This window comes from Telmatherina bonti, assembly GCF_933228915.1.
Source record: "Telmatherina bonti genome assembly, chromosome: 4".
Lineage (NCBI taxonomy): Eukaryota > Metazoa > Chordata > Actinopteri > Atheriniformes > Telmatherinidae > Telmatherina > Telmatherina bonti.
Genome location: NC_136622.1, coordinates 34,921,837 through 34,941,809, shown reverse-complemented (window position 1 = coordinate 34,941,809; position 19,973 = coordinate 34,921,837).

Genomic DNA, 19,973 nt, shown 5'->3' with positions numbered 1-19,973 from the left:
ACGATGAGAATCTCCCGTTCCACCTCATCGTGATGAGAATCCCCCGTTCCACCTCATCGTGATGAGAATCCCCCGTTCCACCTCATCGTGATGAGAATCTCCCGTTCCACCTCATCGTGATGAGAATCTCCCGTTCCACCTCATCGTGATGAGAATCTCCCGTTCCTCCTCATCACTATGAGAATCTCCCGTTCCACCTCATCACGATGAGAATCTCCCGTTCCACCTCATCACGATGAGAATCCCCCGTTCCACCTCATCACCATGAGAATCTCCCGTTCCGCCTCATCGTGATGAGAATCCCCCGTTCCACCTCATCGTGATGAGAATCTCCCGTTCCACCTCATCACCATGAGAATCTCCCGTTCCACCTCATCACCATGAGAATCTCCCGTTCCACCTCATCACCATGAGAATCTCCCGTTCCACCTCATCATGATGAGAATCTCCCGTTCCACCTCATCACGATGAGAATCTCCCGTTCCACCTCATCACGTTGAGAATCTCCCGTTCCGCCTCATCACGATGAGAATCTCCCGTTCCGCCTCATCACGATGAGAATCTCCCGTTCCGCCTCATCACGATGAGAATCTCCCGTTCCGCCTCATCACGATGAGAATCTCCCGTTCCACCTCATCACGATGAAAATCTCCCGTTCCGCCTCATGATGAGAATCTCCCGTTCCACCTCATCATGATGAGAATCTCCCGTTCCGTCTCATCATGATGAGAATCCCCTGTTCCACCACGTCCCAAAGCTGCTCTGCTGGATGTAGATCTGGTGACTGTGGAGCCGTTGGAGGACAGTGAACTCATCGTCATGGTGGAGATGATGTGAGCTTTGTGACATGGTGCATCATCCTGCTGGAAGTTTCCATCAGAAGATGCTACACTGTGCTCAGAAAGGGATGGACATGGTCAGCAACAGGACTCAGGTAGGCTGTGGAGGTTAAACCATGTCATGTTGGTACTAAGGGAACCAAACTGGGACAAGAAAACCTCCCCCCACCATTCCACCAGCAGCAGCCTGAAGCGTTGATCCTGACGGCAGGATGGATCCATGTTGTCATGATGTTTCCAGCAGATTCTGATCCTACCATGTGAATGTGGAGCTGAACTGGAGACTCATCAGACCAGCAACGTTTCTCCATCTTCTATTGTCCAGTTCTGGTGAGTCTGTGTGAATTTCAGCCTCAGTTTCCTGTTCTTACTGACAGGAGGAACCCGCTGTGGTCTTCTGCTGCTGGAGACCATCTGCTTCCAGACTGGACGTGTTGTGTGTTCAGAGATGATGTTCTGGTTGGAACCAGTGCTTACTGGGCTTCCTGTTGCCTTCCCATCATCTCCAACCAGTCTGCCCAGTCTCCTCTGACATCCTAACTGGATATTTTCTTCTTCAGACCTTCTCAGTAAACCTTAGAGATGATTGTGTGTGGGAATCCTGCCCACATTGGTGGAGTGACATCACATCTACATAACAGAGTGTATTCAGATGCTGGCCTGTGATTGGCTGTTAGATGTTTGTGTTCAGCAGTAGCGGCGTTCCTAACGAAGTAGCCGAGTGTAAAAGAAGGAATTTAACGTTGACACACCAACATACTGCATGGAGGCGAGGTGCACGTACAGATATGATTCTGATGAGTATATTTGGTTGTTAATAATTACACATTTCCATAAATTACACCAAATTATTTTTTATCTATAACGTCTTTGCATCACCTAAACCAGTCTAAATGAATTACTATGTATTGCTGGTGGTCTTCCCACATGTAAAGGATGGAAAAACTATTAAATTGTGCTGCCGAGTGTTTGCAGCGCGAGCTAATAAAGACAGAGGAAACGGAGGCTTGAGACTCGCAGACGGCACCAGGGATCAAGATCTTGATTAACAAGGTTCTCCTGCTGGAAGGTTCTCTTTCCTCCCCGGATGAAGATGATGAAGAGGAGCTCCACCCCACACAGGCTCGTCTTCTGGACCTGCTGGTTAAAGCTCTGGCTCACAGGAAGCTCATGGAAACGACTGGAACTTGTTCACTCTGTCACCTTGCAGATCATTTCTTCCTGTCCTTCATCCTCCTCTTCCTCCATCGGGACAGAAACGGTGCTGATATTTATCAGCTCTGAAGCTGCTGCGATGCTCAGATGATGGACTGATAAGACCTTCTGGCATAAATACTTGGGGTGGAAAATCGAGTTGAAGAATCTAAAATCGTGATCTTTTGCTTCACAATTTTAAAAATGAATTTTCCTTTGTTAAAAATCTGAATTTTTTAAAAATAAATATTAATCAATTATATAATTTTTTAAATTTTTCTTGCTTTATTGATCTTTTTACTTGTCTTCTTGGTTATTATAGCAGCAGAATGATGGACTGGCTACTGGGTTGTTTTTTTTCTAATTAAAATCAAGAAAAATGACGAGCAAAAAAAAAAGTTTTAGACATTTTTTTAGTTTTAATCTAAAAAAATCAGCAATATTAAAGAATTGTGAGAATCACAATTTAAATCGAATCGGCACCCAAAAAAAATCGGAATCCAATCGAATTGGAACAAAAGCGTATCGTCACAGTCCTAATAAAGACGCAGTCCAACAACGACTGTCTGCTAAAAAATAGTAACAGAAAATGATAAAAATAATGTCTCATTTTATCTTATTGTATTTGTTTTTATGTCATATTTTATTTTGTGTTTTATCCCTTTGTCAGAGACAGACGGGCGGACGGACGGACAGGTTGGTTATTGTCGTTCAGAAACTCCAGAGATGCCTCGCAGAAAGAAATTACGTTGCAACTAAAACCAAGTTGATAAAAATGGTGTAAAAGGAGAAAAAAGTAAAAAGATGAAAGTTATAAAAATGAAAATGGACTTCAGTGCCTTTAGCTTCCAGCATCAGCTCGCGTTGCTGAATGTTTCTGTGTGTAAACTGTCCCAGTTCTGCCAGTTCTGCATGTCAGCCTGTTGCTGGGAAGACTGGGAGGCTCAGTGATTCTCACCACTCTGGTCAGGCAGCTCTGTTCTGCCAGGTCCTGATATGGGGGGGGGGGGCAGTGTGACCCCAATAATCCTCTCAGCCGCCTGTCTGTGTGTGTGTCGTTGGTTTGTGGTCTCTAGGACTTGATGGATTTAGATGTTTGTTAATGTTAAACTTTTTTAGCTTTTTATTTTGTACAAAAAGTGTTTTATAAATAAAGTTTGACTGATTAAAAAAGCTGAATACTGAGGCTACAACCTGGCAGAAGTTTGGTGTGTATTTACGTGCAGAGCGGCGAGTTAGTAAATCAGCTGACTTTCTGAGATGTGTTGGTGTGAAGGAGGACTTTGTGATGTAGCTTCTACACAAACCCACCAGTAGATGTCTCTGTCCAACCAGAAACTTCACAGCTCAACTCCCCACCAGGAGCTTTCAGACATGACGCAGCATTTTAAAGGTTTTGCTTCATGGTTCCTGCTGAAGAATCATGAACAGAAGGAGAAGGAATTCCAGAAATGTGTGTTAAAGCCATTTAAAAGATTATAATCCTGTTTTTTCTCTCTTCCAGATTTCTACTTTCTGGGGTCGGAGAGAACTGTTAGCTGTTAGCTTCTGCTTTTCCACTGCAGATCTGTGCAGGTTTCACCTTTTTCTGCACTGCTGGAAACTTGTGTTTGCTCATTGGCTCTGCATGTTGGGGCTGAATGTCAGGAGAATCAGCCCAAAGCAGCCACCGCCATTCTTCTTCACTCATATCTCAGCCGTCCTCGACCAACACAAGCAGTCCAGCAGCTCTCACAGGAAGGCCGCCTGTCAGGTGGCATCTCTTCTGCCATGGCCCAGAAACCGTGTCTGCACAAACCCCTGCAGCAGCATCCACATCTGTCCACCTCTTAACAAACCAGAATAGTTTGATTATTGCTTGGTGTCTTTGCTGAACTCTTCACATCAAACATAAATCTTGCTGGACAGATGTGGAATTTGCAAACAGCTGAATTAGTCAAACAAAAAGCAGATCAGTGACAAGTGAGAGCGATGATTAGCTGCACCCCCCCCCAGCCTGTTCAGGCGAGCGATGGGACACGATGTGAGGCTCCTCAGCCTCGACACATCATCAGAGACAGGCAAGCTTTGCCGTGGGACGAAGATATGAAGAGTCACAACCTGAGAGCACGTTAGCGCTCGCTTAGAAAGCAGCCAAACAGGTCAACGAAGGTCTGATAACGTGCGGAAACTCCAGTCCCAGCATCCACTTTGTCTTTCATGTCTGATTTACTGGTTTGTACATGGAGATGTCTTCATATGGAAAAACCCTAAAGTGTCTGGAAGTTTTATATCTATTATTCATAACTAGAAACCCTGAGATACTTAGGAAATCCACTGTCCTGTGTAGACGCTGCATATGGACCGGAGACGCCTCGGTCACACCTCCTGGGACTTCCACACACACACACACACACACACACCAACATGGTGGAGGCCAAGCAGCTGGACCTGCTGATGATGGAGAAGCTGCGGAGGAAAACGAGGAACTGGACCTGAATGAAGACAGCCTGGAAGATGACAGCAACAGTCGTACCTGTAGTCCTGGGAGCACTGGGGGGGGCGACATCTCCGTCCAGAAGACGTCAGTCTGAGAAACAGCTAAGATGCTGCGTAAGACCCTTGAGCTCCCAGGTCTCTGGTAGAGGACCCGAGCTGGAGATGAACAGCCTTACCCTGAGGACATGGGAGGGGATATATGTGTGTGTATATATATATATATATATATATATATATATATATATATATATATATATATATATATATATATGTACACAGAAAACCTTTCTTAGTGTTGCGGCTTCCTTTCCCACATAGTGCTCTCCAGACTACATGTCTTCTATACTTACTATATAAAAATCACTAAAGTCCCTCCAGACCAGGAGAGGAAGGAAAACACCATGGACGTCTAAACGCGGAGGTGTTGTTGGGTGTAAACACGACGCCCAACAAAGTTCTGGACTTCAGCTGGAAAAATACTCGAGGTGAGACTGAACAGAGCTGGTGGTCCAGTCCAGCTCACACATCTGAAGACCCCAGACGGCTTCAGCGCTGTGCTTCTCTCAGCTGCTCCACCAGGAGTCGCTGAACAGGAATGGATGCACCGTTTACTGCTGCAGTTTCCCCAAGCAGAAGCCTTCAGACAGCGACTCGGTTCGGCTGATAATTAGTTATAATTTATGACAAAACAACACAAACACAGCACCTTGTCTCTGTCTAATCTCTCCTTCTGCTTCTCTTAGAAACAAGCACACCTAATTAATTGCATGAACCAAAAGAGGAAAATAAAGATAAATTATAACGTGCACATTTATTTATTTTTTTAAATCTAACTAAATAAAATTGAAGAGCAATAAGAAAAATCTGTATCCGTGTGCAGATTCCCTCAGTGCCACGATGAGTCCTCACTCAGAAACCTCCCCATGCGTTTCACCTTGCACGTCGTCCTTCCACCTCTGTAGCTGCTGAGCTTTATTCTTTCTTCAGCTTCGCTTTCAACGCTTTATCAGCTCCAACTGGCGCATGTAGCTTTGATGTGTGCCAGGACGCCATCCTGCCAATAAAATGTCTGTTGAACACTTTCAATCAGGCCACTCGACCAGCTCAGAGGAGAATAGCATCAAACAGGGATGCACAGCGCTGGATAATAATGCAGCACAATGAGGCTAACTGGATGGAGCTCAGTGGCTAAAAACACAAACAGTGGGGCTTATTTCATGTCTGCATGTGGTTGGAGGATGTGATGGAAGTAGCAAACAAACCGTCCAATCAAAATGACCAGATAGTTTGTTTATTCCCTTCAGTATGTCCCACAGAAGTATCCTGTCAGAGTCTCAGTTATTTCCTTTAACAATCAATGAAGGTTTCTTGAGAATAAAGTCAAGTTTGTTGATGAGGCAGGTTTAAAACGAAGCAAAGTGCTGTGAATAGCACGGTTTTGTTAGATGTGCTGGAAGTATCCCATCTAACAGACAGCGGATGAGTGAGATTAGACATGTACCGAGGCGCCTGAAAAACATACAACAGAATCTTAAAACATCTTCTAAACTTTGCCAGGAAGCCAGAGGAGATATGCAGGTGAGATTTTGTCCCTTTTGTGAACCAGTTAAACGTCTTGCGGATGAGTTTTCAACCAGTTGCAGAGCTGGGATGACACCAGAATGCAGCCATTTACATTAATCCAGCCTTGAAGTGATCATTGCTGTAATAACTGCCTCCAAGTTATTGGTGGAAAGAAATTATTTCAGTTTTTCAATCTTTCTATGATTTTTTGTTTTTTCTTTTACCACTGGATTTATCTGATTGTCAAACTGGTTTTTCCTCCCAAATCAGTTTCCCAGTTTATTTAAACAGCACTTCTAAATATTTTCTAATTTATTGTTTAGTAATATATATATAGTTATGATGCTGTTTACATTTTTAATCGAGCAGTTGTTTCAGCTTGATGGGTCTGGCTTCACTAAACTAATCTGCACAAGTCTTTGTCTTCAACGCAGTAATTAGTAAATATTATTACTGTGACGTCAAATAGCTGTAGTGCATGCGGTATCCACCAGGGGGCAGAAGACAGGCACCAGCTCGTATGCTGCAGAGTTTCGAACATTTATACCAAAATGTCTGAAGCTAAATGTCTCGGAAACGGTTTGTAAAAATATGATAAATGGAGCTTAAAGGAGTTATAATGATTTATTCTGGCAGAAATAAGATAAATTTGCAAGCCTGGCATGCCAGACTGGAGTGATGTATATTATATATATTATATAGACTCCAGTCTGGTGTGCCAGGCCAGCAAATTTATTTTATTTCTGACACATGGCGGTGGGTGGAGCCTGAACAGGCCTCCACAACCGACCAATAAGGTGGAAGTAAAAGATTATGTTAAAATAATCACATTATTTCCTGCCAGCAGATGAAAATATTCTTATCCAAACACTCAGAGTTTTTATATGTCATTTTCTTTCTGCTTGGTATCAAACGGCGAGCCAGATACGCCAGACTGGAGTCTATATATATTCAATAGCGACTCAGTCTGGAGTCCCTCCACTTCACGGAAATTTGCATCGGTCTTAGACAAACCCAATAACCCCCGCCTGCAGGCCTGGAGAATGAGGCAGGGCTGGATATTGGGCGGGGTTGGATGTCAAATAAACATGGGGTTAGGGTTAGGGTTGGGGTTAATACAATCAAAATGTTGCTCAATCAATATCCAGCCCCGCCTCAGTCTCCAGGCTGCAGCCAAGACGCGCTCAACAAACCGGCCACTCTGATTGGTTGATCTGAGGAGACTCTTGCCTTGCGTCACCATGTATTCTTCGAAAAATTCAAGATGGTGCACGGACGTAGTTGGAGTTAATTTCTTTTTGCCATAAATGCTGTTTTGTATGACCAGGAACATGACAAATGTTTTTACTCCATTTTTATTTTCTTCTGTTGTGTTCGCTCTTCTGAACACTTCCGGACATTGTAGGCTGCCGCCATAGACTGTATATAAATAGATGGACGGAGCCTCCGTGACGTCACCCGTAGGTTTCTGAAGAGCTGAATGGAAGCTCGGTGGGCGGTTCCTACCATCGCCATCTTGGCAGGGGCATGTGTGTCGTCTCACCCAGAAAATACAAATATGGGCAAAGAGGTGGAGCTGAGAGCGGGGTTGTGAGCGTCATGGTGGATGATTGACATTGAGCGAACTCCGAGCTTTCTGTAGCTAAGAGCTAACCGAGCTAACCCAGAGATAACAGGAGCTAACCAGCTAACGGAGCTAAGCTGGCTAAAGCTAAGTCACGTTGTAAACTGGCTAAAAACTGCGGTTGTTCTACGTTCTTCTGACTTGAAGCGGGAGGTCGGGTACCTGTCAATCAAAAGGACACGCCCCTAAATATGCTGAACTTCAAGATTAAATTATTTTTAAACAGGCGAGTTAGAAAAAAATTCACTCCCCCCACAGTTGTCATGAAGGTAAACCTGACCTATTAAACCTAAAGTGGATTTTTGAACCAGACTGTAAACATGTTTATTTCTTGGTCTTTTTAACATGGGAGTCTATGGGGATTCGCTCTGTTTTGCAGCCCCTAGTGGATGAAGGGTAAACTGCAGTTTTATGCACGTCCGCATAGACTTCACTTTTAACTGCCAGAGGCGCCGTCCATCTTTCATATACGGTCTATGGCTGCCGCTTTACTGACGTCACCTCCGCCATTTTTCTGATTGGTTTACTCCACTCTTATTTGTCCTGCCCTGGAAATCCGTTGATGCGAGTGAGTCCCCAGACCTCAGAGTCTGGCTTGCTAGGCTATAAATTTGCCGTCAGACCTGCCAGTTTCCATAAACAGCCTCTTGCAAACCTGATAGTTTTCTTGACTTGAAACAGTAAGAACAGTCCAGAATCAGCTTCAACAGAAAGAAGCAAACCATTTTGTTTTAAAGATGTATTTTCTGACAAACTTGTAGATTTAGTTCAGAATGAGGATGCAAACATTTGTGCAAAGTGTCACCGCAGCTTTAAAGCATGTTTATCTAGAGCTCCAGCTTACCGTTTAAAACAAACATATTCTGTATTCACTTCATCTGCAAAACAAAAAGCACTATTATCTCTGTTGAGGAATCAGCTTCTGTTGCGGACTTTAATGTTGAAGTCTCCAACATTCATGTTAGAAAACCTGATTTTTTTCTCTGAAGTGTAAAACTCTGAGATTTTCATGCACAAGCCATCAGTTTGTAGCAAAACAAGGAGATCAGAAGTACAAGATGAAGGTCTGTGTGTCAGAGTTTTACTGGCAGACTGTGACTTATCACGTTGTCATTTGCACACCTTTCCCTTTGCGTATCCGTTTGAACCATGGCCTCATTACCTGGTTGTTGTCTTTGCCGTCTCATCAGAGGTATTTGTTATTTTCAAAATGTCATTTGAAAAGGTGTCATTAAGACATTTGGCCCTCAGTAGTCTGCCAGATTGCTTCATATTTTTACCAACTGTATAAAAATCTGTATTTAGAGGCATGAAAATGTTTCCCTTAAATCGTCCTGGCTGATGAAAGGTCAGTGCTGAAAAAGTATTGATGCTGTTTGACCTCGTCTGCCTTCGTCCTTAGATGCCAGTCTCTGAAACTGCAAATATTTTAAAACTCATCATTTGGAGTTTGCTGTGTTTTTTCTCTGCATTTGCACTGATTTGTCTGCATTCTTCACTTTCTAACTAGAAACATTTAAAGACTCGTCTTTGCCTTGCACGGCTTCGGCTTTCTGCATCAGATTGATGAGATTCCCGTCCACCGTGATCCTCCGGCACGGTAACGGCTGCTTCAGGGCCTGCTGGAGGGCGAAAACCTTCAGCTCCAAAAGAGCTGCCTTGAGAATCTGCGTTTCTTCATTTGCCTCTGGCTGGGGCGATCAGCACCGCCGGCCACCCACGTCAACCCTCCCGCCTCCCCCAGCAGCAGTCTCCGCACACCTTTTCTTTAGTATAACTAATGCAGAGCCCAGAGCACACTGCCACAGGAGCAGCCATTCTGCCCCCGTTTCACCATGAGCACGTCTGACGAAGCTGCTGCAATTCCATAAAGTCCTTAGACTAAAGCAGGATGAGCGCTGAAACAATATTATGTCTGTCAAACTAATAAAGGGATTGGGACTACATCTCTTTTTTCATTTCTCCCCATTCTCTCCCCTTATTATGGATATGTTAAAGTGAGAAAAACAAAATATAAGAAGACTTACTGTGCACACTGTGGACAAACCGTCCCACCGAGTGCATGGTTCTGCATGCAAAGTGATAAACATCATGTTCAAGTCTTCCTGGTGAGATCTTACTGGTGTTAACCAATAGAAGGGCAGGCATGCATGGAAAACTGCTTTGTTGTAGACTCTGCCCCCTGCAGAGATGTAAGGATGCAAAACAACGCCTGCAAGAAGTGCATCTTTACTTTGATGGGAAATATCTGGCATGTGAGCCCCTTTATGGATGCTGCAATGTCTAGGATTACTTCTTGTCGGGGCAAACAGCATAAGAGACCTGTGTTATTTAGTTTGGGGACTAGAAAAGAATGATTGAATTTCTAACATAAACATGAGATGACATTTTTTTTATTAAATCCGTCACAGATTACACCCGATCTGCCTAAAGGATACCATCTGATCAGCTGCTCGTTGTCGGAGCCAAAATGTCCCTCTGCTCCTGGGACGTCCGTGCACGTCTCAGTGCTGTCCTCTACCAGCAGCTTCGACCACTTAGGACACCTCTGGCAGATTGTTAAACATCTGGAGGAATAGGAGTGATTCTCAGACTTGAGAATTATTATTTTCTAAGGACTAAATTCCACAAATTCTCAGCACATATGGCGAAAGTGGCGCTCTAAGGCCCTTAAAGACGACCTCTGGTGTGTGTTTTTCCTTGTGCGGATCGTGTTGTCTTCCCCTGGTGTGTACAGGAGGCGTGTCCCGTGGTTAGCTGGCACAGCTGAGAGGAATCAGGTTTATCGCACCTTGCTGGTTTATAAAGCCCAGGCTGGACTTTATTCACCATGGGATTGTTGCCATGTTGACATGATGTTGACGTCTAGCCCGTTTAGATTCTTGTTATTCTTTCATGTAACTAATCTAATGTCCCTGAGGCCCGGAGAACAAAACGAGATTAATATAACATGGATATCTGTCTGTTACCTGTGCTGGCTTACCCAGACCCAAAGATCAAGGCCCTCAAGCAGCACTGCGTTAAAATCAGCGCTGATTCAGAATCACTGTCTGTGGACACGGTTAACTCTGATATTAAAGCTCCATCATATAAGATCCAGAAACACAAAGCTGGTCGAGTTTACATGAAAATAATAATTCAGAATGAAGGTTTAAATGAAAAGTGAAGCCTTTGTGTAAGTGCCAAAAATATTAATAAGTCAGTTGGTGTGTGTGTGTGTATGTGTGTGGGTGTTTGTGTATGCCTGGGTGTGTGTGTGTGTGTGTGTGTGTTGGGGGGGGGGGGGTCTCGTGCCCCGGGGGCGCGGCTGGTGCACTGGGGTGCGGCTTGGCCTCCGCTCGGCAGCTGTCTGGGGATCCTGGCTCTCCATTGGTGTGGGCTGGACCCTCTGCCCGCGGGGGTTGGGGGTTGCCTTCGGGTTCTTGGGGCTCTGGGGCCCACGCTCTGTCTGCCCTGGACGGCCGGTGCCCGGCAGGGCCGGTTCCTGCTGGTCTGGGCCCGCTGGGGCCTGTTCCCCCTGACTGCGAGGGACTCCGGCTGGGGCTCCCCTCCGCGGCCTCCCGGGTGGGTCCATAGCTGGCTCCGGGGTGGGGTGGTTGGATCCTGTGCTTGGGGGTGGCTACCGGTCACATGGGTCTCAGGGTTCTCCTGGCCTGCTTCTTGCCTTTGTGTGGGCGGGGTCACATTGGCATGATCACTCTTCTCTGAACACGTTCCACTCTGTATGTTCTGCATGTGATACCGTCACTGGGTTGTGTGCAGGATTACTCACTAACAGCAGCTTGTTTTCTTTGTCTCCCATTAATATTTAACCTGATAGTTTATGGTCTTTTTCCATTTATCTTTCTGCTCCTATCCTCTCTGGTCTGGTCCAGTGGTAGAAACTCAAAAATTTACACAAAATAAATAAAGAAATAAAATAAAAATCTAGAAAATCAAGGGATCATCATACCAGTAATGCTCCCCTTGGCAAATTAAATTTGCTCAACAGGACACAGCATCCAGACCATCATTCTGCTTGCTTAAATGCTGGACAAGACAAAAAAAAAAAAAAAAAAAAATGCGAATAAACCAGCCACTTACATCGGAATTAAGTTTAATTCTGGATAGAAATTAGCATTGGGAATTAAATGTTTACATGGTCGTGTTTCACCAGTTTAAAGCAGAATTAACTTTTATTGGGAATTAAACAGGAATTAAAACTCCCATGTAAATGTAGCAAATGTTAAACATCATGAACAACTTTTTACATACGTGTTGCTGCCATCCTCATATTTTCCGTAAACACATAAAATGTTTTAGTTTCAACATCTGATAGGTTGTTTATGTTTAATGGGGAATAAAATATGACTTGATGACATTTATGTCTTATTTATTTTAGAGATGGTAACGTGACTAAAAAAAAAAGAGTAGGTTTGCATCTCTTGTTCAGTTTGTTAAAAAAAAAAACCAAAAACAACATCTCATCAGTTTTGGACAATTTGTAATTCTTTTAGCCAAAAACACTGATATAAATAATATGCAGATTCATTCAGATTTCCTCCCTGCTGAGCATCAGCAGGTGCTGAGCCACTGTTTGACACTGAATCACCACCCAAAAGATGATGATGACTTTTGACACGTTAGCGACAGCAACCTTCACCAGATGTTGATGAGTTTAGAAAACATTTTAAAAAATGTGTTTCAGTGTTTGCAGCTAAATAATGATGCTGCATTCAGGCTTGCTGCAGGTTAAAAAGAAAAAAAAAACTGGTTTAAGGTCCTTATTTAAAACCAATCAGCATCCATAAAGTTTCTTTAACTTTTCCATCCTTCTGCTAGTCTCTTCTGTCTGAAACAGTTTGGATGCCGACCCGCTGCCTTTTTACGGCTGTCGTCTGAAATGTGTACACTCAATGTGACCTCTTAACACATATTTATTCACCTTTCAGTTATAATATTTGGACTGTGAAATGTCTTCCTGTGTTTTTATCTGATTGCCCCCCCCCACCCGCTCTCCTTTCACATCGGCATGGCTGTTGGACTCACCTGTCACCTGCTTGCTATACGCCCAGCTCCGCTGTTCAGTTGTTGTCAGTGTGCATTTCATATGATATTGTGTGGCTAAACTTTGAGGTAATCCTGCAGGTTTTAGATGTTTTCCTGCTACAACACATCTGATTCAAATCATAATTGCGTTCCTCAACAGTTTGTTGTCAACTTCTGCTGAATCACTTCGGCCTATTAATCAGATTCAGGTTTACTGCAGCAGGAAACATCCAAAACCTGCACGACAGACTTTAACTTGTTTGATACTCCATGACAGCAACACTAAAAGGTTTGGACAATGAACGAATGGCCCCAGGCACTTTTAAAACGGCCCTGTTTAGTATAGCTATATTTGAAAGTTTGAGAACTTAGCCCATTTCCTTGCAACAAACATCATGGTATTAAGTCTTTGTATTATAACCTTGGTGATATTATAGGGTGGGAAGGGAGTGAAAATAAAAATAAAAAACAAAGCCTGTAGCACTGCATGTAAGGACCCGTGTCCAACTGGACAGTCCACCAGACCCTTCCTACGATGTCCTCTACTGTTTGATTTCATGCTTGTGTTGTTCTCACTCATATGTAAGTCGCTTTGGATAAAAGCGTCTGATAAATGACTGTAGAATAGAATAGAATAGAATAGAATGTATGACATGCCCATTTCTTTATTTCAGTGGTTGATGGCATCTTTGTTTCTTTTCAATTTACATTAAACACATTTCTGTGCATCATATAAACTATATGTGATTCTGAAAAGGCAGTTCTGTCAGTGAACTGCAACTGGTGTGTTCAAGCAGATGGCAGACCTAAAACATTAACCTGCACACCATCATGTTAACCATCAATATTTCACATGATAATTGGAAAGGTGCTAAGCCTAAACTTGAAGCGCCTGAGGTGCTGCTTGCGTGAACTCTAATTGACGTGTTTGATAGCTAAGACTAGTTTCGTCCAATAATGTCAGTTCCAAACACTGATTCATTTTACCTTTTATTGTCCACCATGTGTATCATGAAACCAATCCGTTCGCGATGATTGTCACTATATTGTCCATAGATGATGGAAGAAAGCAATGAACACGGATGACAATGAACGGTCAAAAAACTGTGTTCACCTTCGTACAAGCAACACCTATAACCTGCACAAAAGTTCCTAGCTAAATAGGTTGCGACCATAAATGTACAGTGCTGCCACTTAGTGCTCAAACAATATATACAAGTCTTCATAAAAATGGCTCCTACAATAATTATCAATTATTTATTTGTTGAACTCACAAACACATTTTTACAAATTTCATAATTTGGGGAAAAAAATAAAATACATTTTCTAAAGATATTTTATGTATCTGAAAATAATCTAAATAATTATTTAAAATGATCATTTACAGAAGCAGAGAGCGGTCATAGTTTTCTGGACGTCAGCAGTTAATTGTTCTCTTAACTTCACAAAGTGAAGCTTTCTTTCAAAGCCTTTCTCGGATTATGTTCAGAAATCAGCCTTTTGTTACCTGGGAATAACCATGTACTGCAGCTTTTGATGAGATGACGAACTTTTTTTTTTCCCCTCAATATTGAGGGGCAATTAAAGTGAATTTGAAAGTGAGTGTTTTGATTGTGGTATTTTTCTTTTGTTGTGGTTGCAATTTTTTTTTTCCTTTTGTCATTTGTTTTTCTGTGCTAGCTGTTATCTTGTTTTGGTGTGCTAGCAGTTTTTTTGTGCTGTGTTTTGTTGTCCTAGCAGTAGTGTTTGGGTTAAGCTAGTTTGTTTTTGTGCTATCTGTGGGTTTTTGTTTATTTTAGTCATAGTTTTTTTGTGCTAGTAGTTCATTTTGTGGTTTCGTTCTTGTCCTAGCAGCAGCGTTTGGGTTGAGCTAGCTGTGTTTTTGTGCTATCTGTGGGTTTTGTAGGAGCTAGTTATAGTTTTTGTTGTGCTAGTACTTCTTTATGTGGTGTTTCGTTCTTGTCCGTGCGGTAGTGTTTGGCCCGAGCTAGCTGTGATTTTTGTGCTAGCTCTGGGTTTTTGCTTGTGCTAGGAATAGTTTTGGTTTTGCTTGCATTTTTCATTGTGCTGTGTTTTGTTTTTGTGCTAGCAGTATTTTTTGGATTATGATTGCTGCATTTTTCTTTCTTTTTTTATGGTTGTGCTGTGTCACTTTTTTGTCAGTTTTGCTTGTTTAGTCCTGGTATCCCCTACCTTTGTAGGCTTTTATTTTAATAAACCATTATTAATTCAACTTCACCTGTTCCTCTACGTGGATCCTACTTCCACCTCTTAACTTTATTGAATTATAAAAATCTTTAAGAGTAAATTGAGGCATGCATGTGGTATTATGTCCACTTCTTGTTAACAACCTAGCTGAATTCTAGCAAAGAAAGACCTCTTTATTTTGATTGTTTGACATAAGTAATTCTTTTAACTTGCGAAAACACTTTAACTCCGCCAAGGTTACGTTATGCGCTTGTTAGTAGCATTCACATCCTTGCCTCTCAATTTCAAATTATCCACATAATGCATAAACCCATGTGGGTCATTTGTTTGGTTTGTTCATGTTTACCTCTCAATTTTCTGTTGTGCCAATGCTGTGTATTCACTTGCATTTGTATAACTTCAAGTTCATGAGTGGCAATTAAGTTAATTTGTGTCAGTGCTATCTAGCAAATGCTTGTCTTACTGCCTAAATTACAATTAGTGTTCAATTTGGTGTCGTGTAGATCTGCTGCGCAGTGTTTTAAACTGTTTTTTGAAGCTCTTGCATGATAGCTACTCTACTAATCCAAACTAATATGGAAATAAGTTATTACAGAGCAAAGCCCAAGGCAGACAGTTGACAGAATATTAAATGGTTAACATCTTTTATTTTTCATTTTTTTGTTTTGTTGTAAAAAGCAGCCTGACTGAAAGTACATGGACTCTTCTGACCCTCACACACCAGGGATGCAACAACATTATCACAAACACACAAGCAGAGGAAAATGCTTTAAATCTGCATCACCAGCAGCCACTGTGTGTGCAGCTCTCAGATATATTAATACCTGCAAATGTGTGGAATTTGGAATATAAACGGAGCTCAATACTACAATAATCCATTTATTTATTCTTCTTTTATGGTTTTTGAATATCTTTCTCAAGCGTATCCTGGCCTTAGATGAGAGGAGTACCCACTTTTTTTTATGATCGTTTATTTGTAATTTTGTTTCTGTTATTGTAATTTCTTTTTCCCCAAAGGATCTGTTTACAGCAAATTGATTGTACCTCCAGGTATCAATAAAGTGACCTGGACCTTGACCTGTATTTGAAATAAATGTTTAAAACAACAAGAAATTGATCTGATGGGTAAATGAAATGAAAACAAGATAAAACAAATAATAATAATAAAATAAATAATAAATGATCAATTATTATTATATTTCATCTCATCTCATCTCATCTCATCTCATCTCATCTCATCTCATCTCATCTCATCTTATCTCATCTCATCTTCATGCCGCTTATCCGGGGTCGGGTCGCGGGGGCAGCAGCCTAAGCAGGGAAGCCCAGACTTCCCTCTCCCCAGCCACATTTGCCAACTCTGCGGGGGGGATCCCGAGGCGTTCCCAGGCCAGCCGGGAGGTCCAGGAGGCATCCTGACCAGATGCCTGAGCCCACTAAACTGGTTCCTCTCGATGCTGAAGAGCAGCGGCTCTACTCTGATCTCCTCCCGGATGACCGAGCTTCTTTCGGTCACGACCCACAGCTCATGACCATAGGTGAGGGTAGGAACATAGATCGACTGGTAAATCAAGAGCTTCGCCTTCTGGCTCAGCTCCTTCTTCACCATGAGAGACCGGCGCAGAGTCCGCATTACTGCAGACGCCGCACCGATCCGTCTGTCGATCTCACGCTCCATCCTTCCCTCACTCTTGGACAAGACCCTGAGATATTTAAACTCCTCCACTTGAGGCAGGACCTGACTCCCGACCCGGAGAGGGCAATCTACCCTATTCCGGCTGAGGACCATGGTCTCAGATTTGGAGGTGCTGATTCCCATCCCAGCCGCTTCACACTCGGCCGCGAATCGCTCAAGTGAGAGCTGGAGATCACGACCAGATGAAGCCAACAGGACCACATCATCCGCAAAAAGCAGGGACCCAATCCTGATGCCACCAAGCCGGATCCCCTGAACACCTCAGCTGCGCCTAGAAATTCTGTCTATATTAGTTATTAACAGAATCGGTGATAAAGGGAAGCCTTGGCAGAGTCCAACCCTCACCGGAAACGAATCTGACTTACTACCGGCAATGCGAACCAAGCTCTGACACCTGTCGAATGCCTTCTCCAGGTCCACAAAGCACATGTAGACTGGTTGGGCAAACTCCCATGCCCCCTCCAGGACCCCAAAGAGGGTAAAGAGCTGGTCCACTGTTCCGCGACCAGGACGAAAACCACACTGCTCCTCCTCAATCCGAGATTCGACTATCCGGCAGACCCTCCTCTCCAGGACCCCTGAATAGACCTTACCAGGGAGGCTGAGGAGTGTGATTCCCCTGTAATTGGAACACACCCTCCGGTCCCCCTTCTTAAAAAGGGGGACCACCACCCCAGTCTGCCAATCCAGCGGTACTGTCCCCGATGTCCACGTGATGCTGCAGAGGCGTGTCAGCCAGGACAGCCCCACAGCATCCAGAGCCTTAAGGAACTCCAGGCGGATCTTGTCCACCCCTGGGGCCTTGCCGCCAAGGAGCCTTTTGACCACCTCAGCGACTTCAGCCCCAGAGATAGGAGAGTCCACCCCTGAGTCCACCAGCTCTGCTTCCTCATCAGAAGACATGTTGGTAGGATTGAGGAGGTCTTCGAAGTATTCCTTCCACCGACCCACAACGTCCCGAGTTGAGGTCAGCAGCTCCCCACCTCCACTGTACACAGTGTTGATGGAGCACTGCTTCCCCCTCCTGAGCCGCCGGATGGTGGACCAGAATCTCCTCGAAGCCATCCGGAAGTCTTTCTCCATGGCCTCGCCGAACTCCTCCTATGCCCGAGTTTTTTCCTTGGCGACAGCCGAAGCCGCATGCCGCTTAGCCTTTTGGTACCCATCAGCTGCCTCTAGAGTCCCACAGGCCAAGAAGTCCTGATTGGACTTCTTCTTCAGCTTGACGGCATCCCTCACTGCTGGTGTCCACCAACGAGTCCTGGGATTACCGCCATGACAGGCACCAACGACCTTACAGCCACAGCTCTGGCTGGCCACCTCAGCAATAGAGGCATGGAACACAGTCCATTCGGACTCAATGTCCCCCGCCTCACTCAGGACATGTTTGAAGCTCTGCTGAAGGTGGGAGTTGAAGCTCACTCTGACAGGGGACTCAGCCAGACGTTCCCAGCAGACCCTCACAACACGTTTGGGCCTGCCGGATCTGACCGGCTTCCTCCCCCACCATCTGAGCCAACTCTCCACCAGGTGGTGATCAGTTGACAGCTCCGCCCCCCTCTTCACCCGAGTGTCCAAGGCATGTGGCCGCAGGTCCGATGATACGACTACAAAATCGATCATCAAACTGCGGCCCAGGGAGTCCTGATGCCAGTTGTTAAATCTACAGTCTCAGTGTTTTTCTAACATACTACTTCACTCTCCTAGTTGCTGTTATAGTTTCCTGCTCTTCTACAATGGAAATACTTTTTTTTTTTTTTTTTTACAAATTTACACTTAACATGTGAAAGACAGTTGAGTTGTCCGGCATTAATTTCGTTTGTGCATTAATTTCCAGATAGAAACCCTGAAGAATTCTGATATAATTAGATTATTCCTTGTAGCAGTTCAGCCTTATAACCCCTGTGAAGAATCTGCAGATCTAAAGATATTCACAGTGTTTTGCAACAGCCACATGATGTGAGCAGAATGAGCTCATGTGGGGATAAGAGTAGAACTGCTTTCCACCTATAGAGGCTCTACAAGAGGATTACCAATGATCTCACCCTTGGATGGGATTTCACAACGCCTCATTGTGACATATTTCTTTGTCTTTGCATCTATAAACTGTATTTTTCAGTATTTTTCAATTGACAATGCGGCTCCTGTGAATTTCTCTGCGGGGCAGATGGGATGAGTCGCACCGTAGCGCGCGAGCAACGCATACTGCATATGTTAATGTTTGGATAAAAAGGAAGCTGCTTGTTTTATTTACCTTTTCTCTTAAGTGTGAGGAATGCTTGGTGTATGATGTCAGAAATCATCTTTTCTATTGAACCACAGCTCACTGTGGGGGGAGGAGGGAGTGGCTGCGAACCTCATTTGTTTCCAGTTCGTTTCTCTCCTGGTATTTATGTTCATGATATGTTCAAAGTCTTTTGAAGACAATCTAGATATTTTTCTATTTTTTGGATCAGTTTTTGTAAAAGCCAACTTTAAAGGGGTACCGTGAGTACCAGGCTGTTGTTGCTGACAACGTGGAGAACAGCTGTGATGTTTTTCAAACATATCGGCGCTGCCAAGCTAACTCTGCAGGGGCCTTTAACTTGGCCCTCAGCCCTGCTCAGCTCTGCTCCATACGTGTTGTGTCATGGTTGAGTATAAACTCTAACTACACGTCCCTAACAAGATGGGAAATGTTTTTTTTCCCCATTAAATAAGGGAAAAAAATACAGCTGTCATTGAATTGAGTTGAAACTGACATAAAAGATTATGAATGAAATTAAACAGAAATCCTGATGTAGCTTTTGGATTGTAGTTCAACAGAAATATTTGAAAAAACAATCATGATAAGATACGCCAAAGTTTTGCTGAGGCGTTCGCTGCAGTCAGGTGCTTTCTGGAACTGTCGGTCAGATTCTGCACCTGTTACACCTCCACCATCCTGACAGCAGGATGGATCCATGTTGTCATGATGTTTCCAGCAGATTCTGATCCTACCATGTGAATGTGGAGCTGAACTGGAGACTCATCAGACCAGCAATGTTTCTCCATCTTCTATTGTCCAGTTCTGGTGAGTCTGTGTGAATTGTAGCCTCAGTTTCCTGTTCTTACTGACAGGAGGGAACCCGCTGTGGTCTTCTGCTGCTGTCGTGTGTTCAGAGCATAGACTGTATATAAAAGATGGGCGGAGCCTCCGTGACGTCACCCGTAGGTTTCTGAAGAGCTGAATTGAAGCTCGGTGGGCGGTTCCTACCATCACCATCTTGGCAGGGGAATGCATGTTGTCTTGTCTGGAAAACAGAAATATGGACAAAGAGGTGGAGCTGAGAGGGGGGCTGTGAGCGTCATGGTGGATGATTGA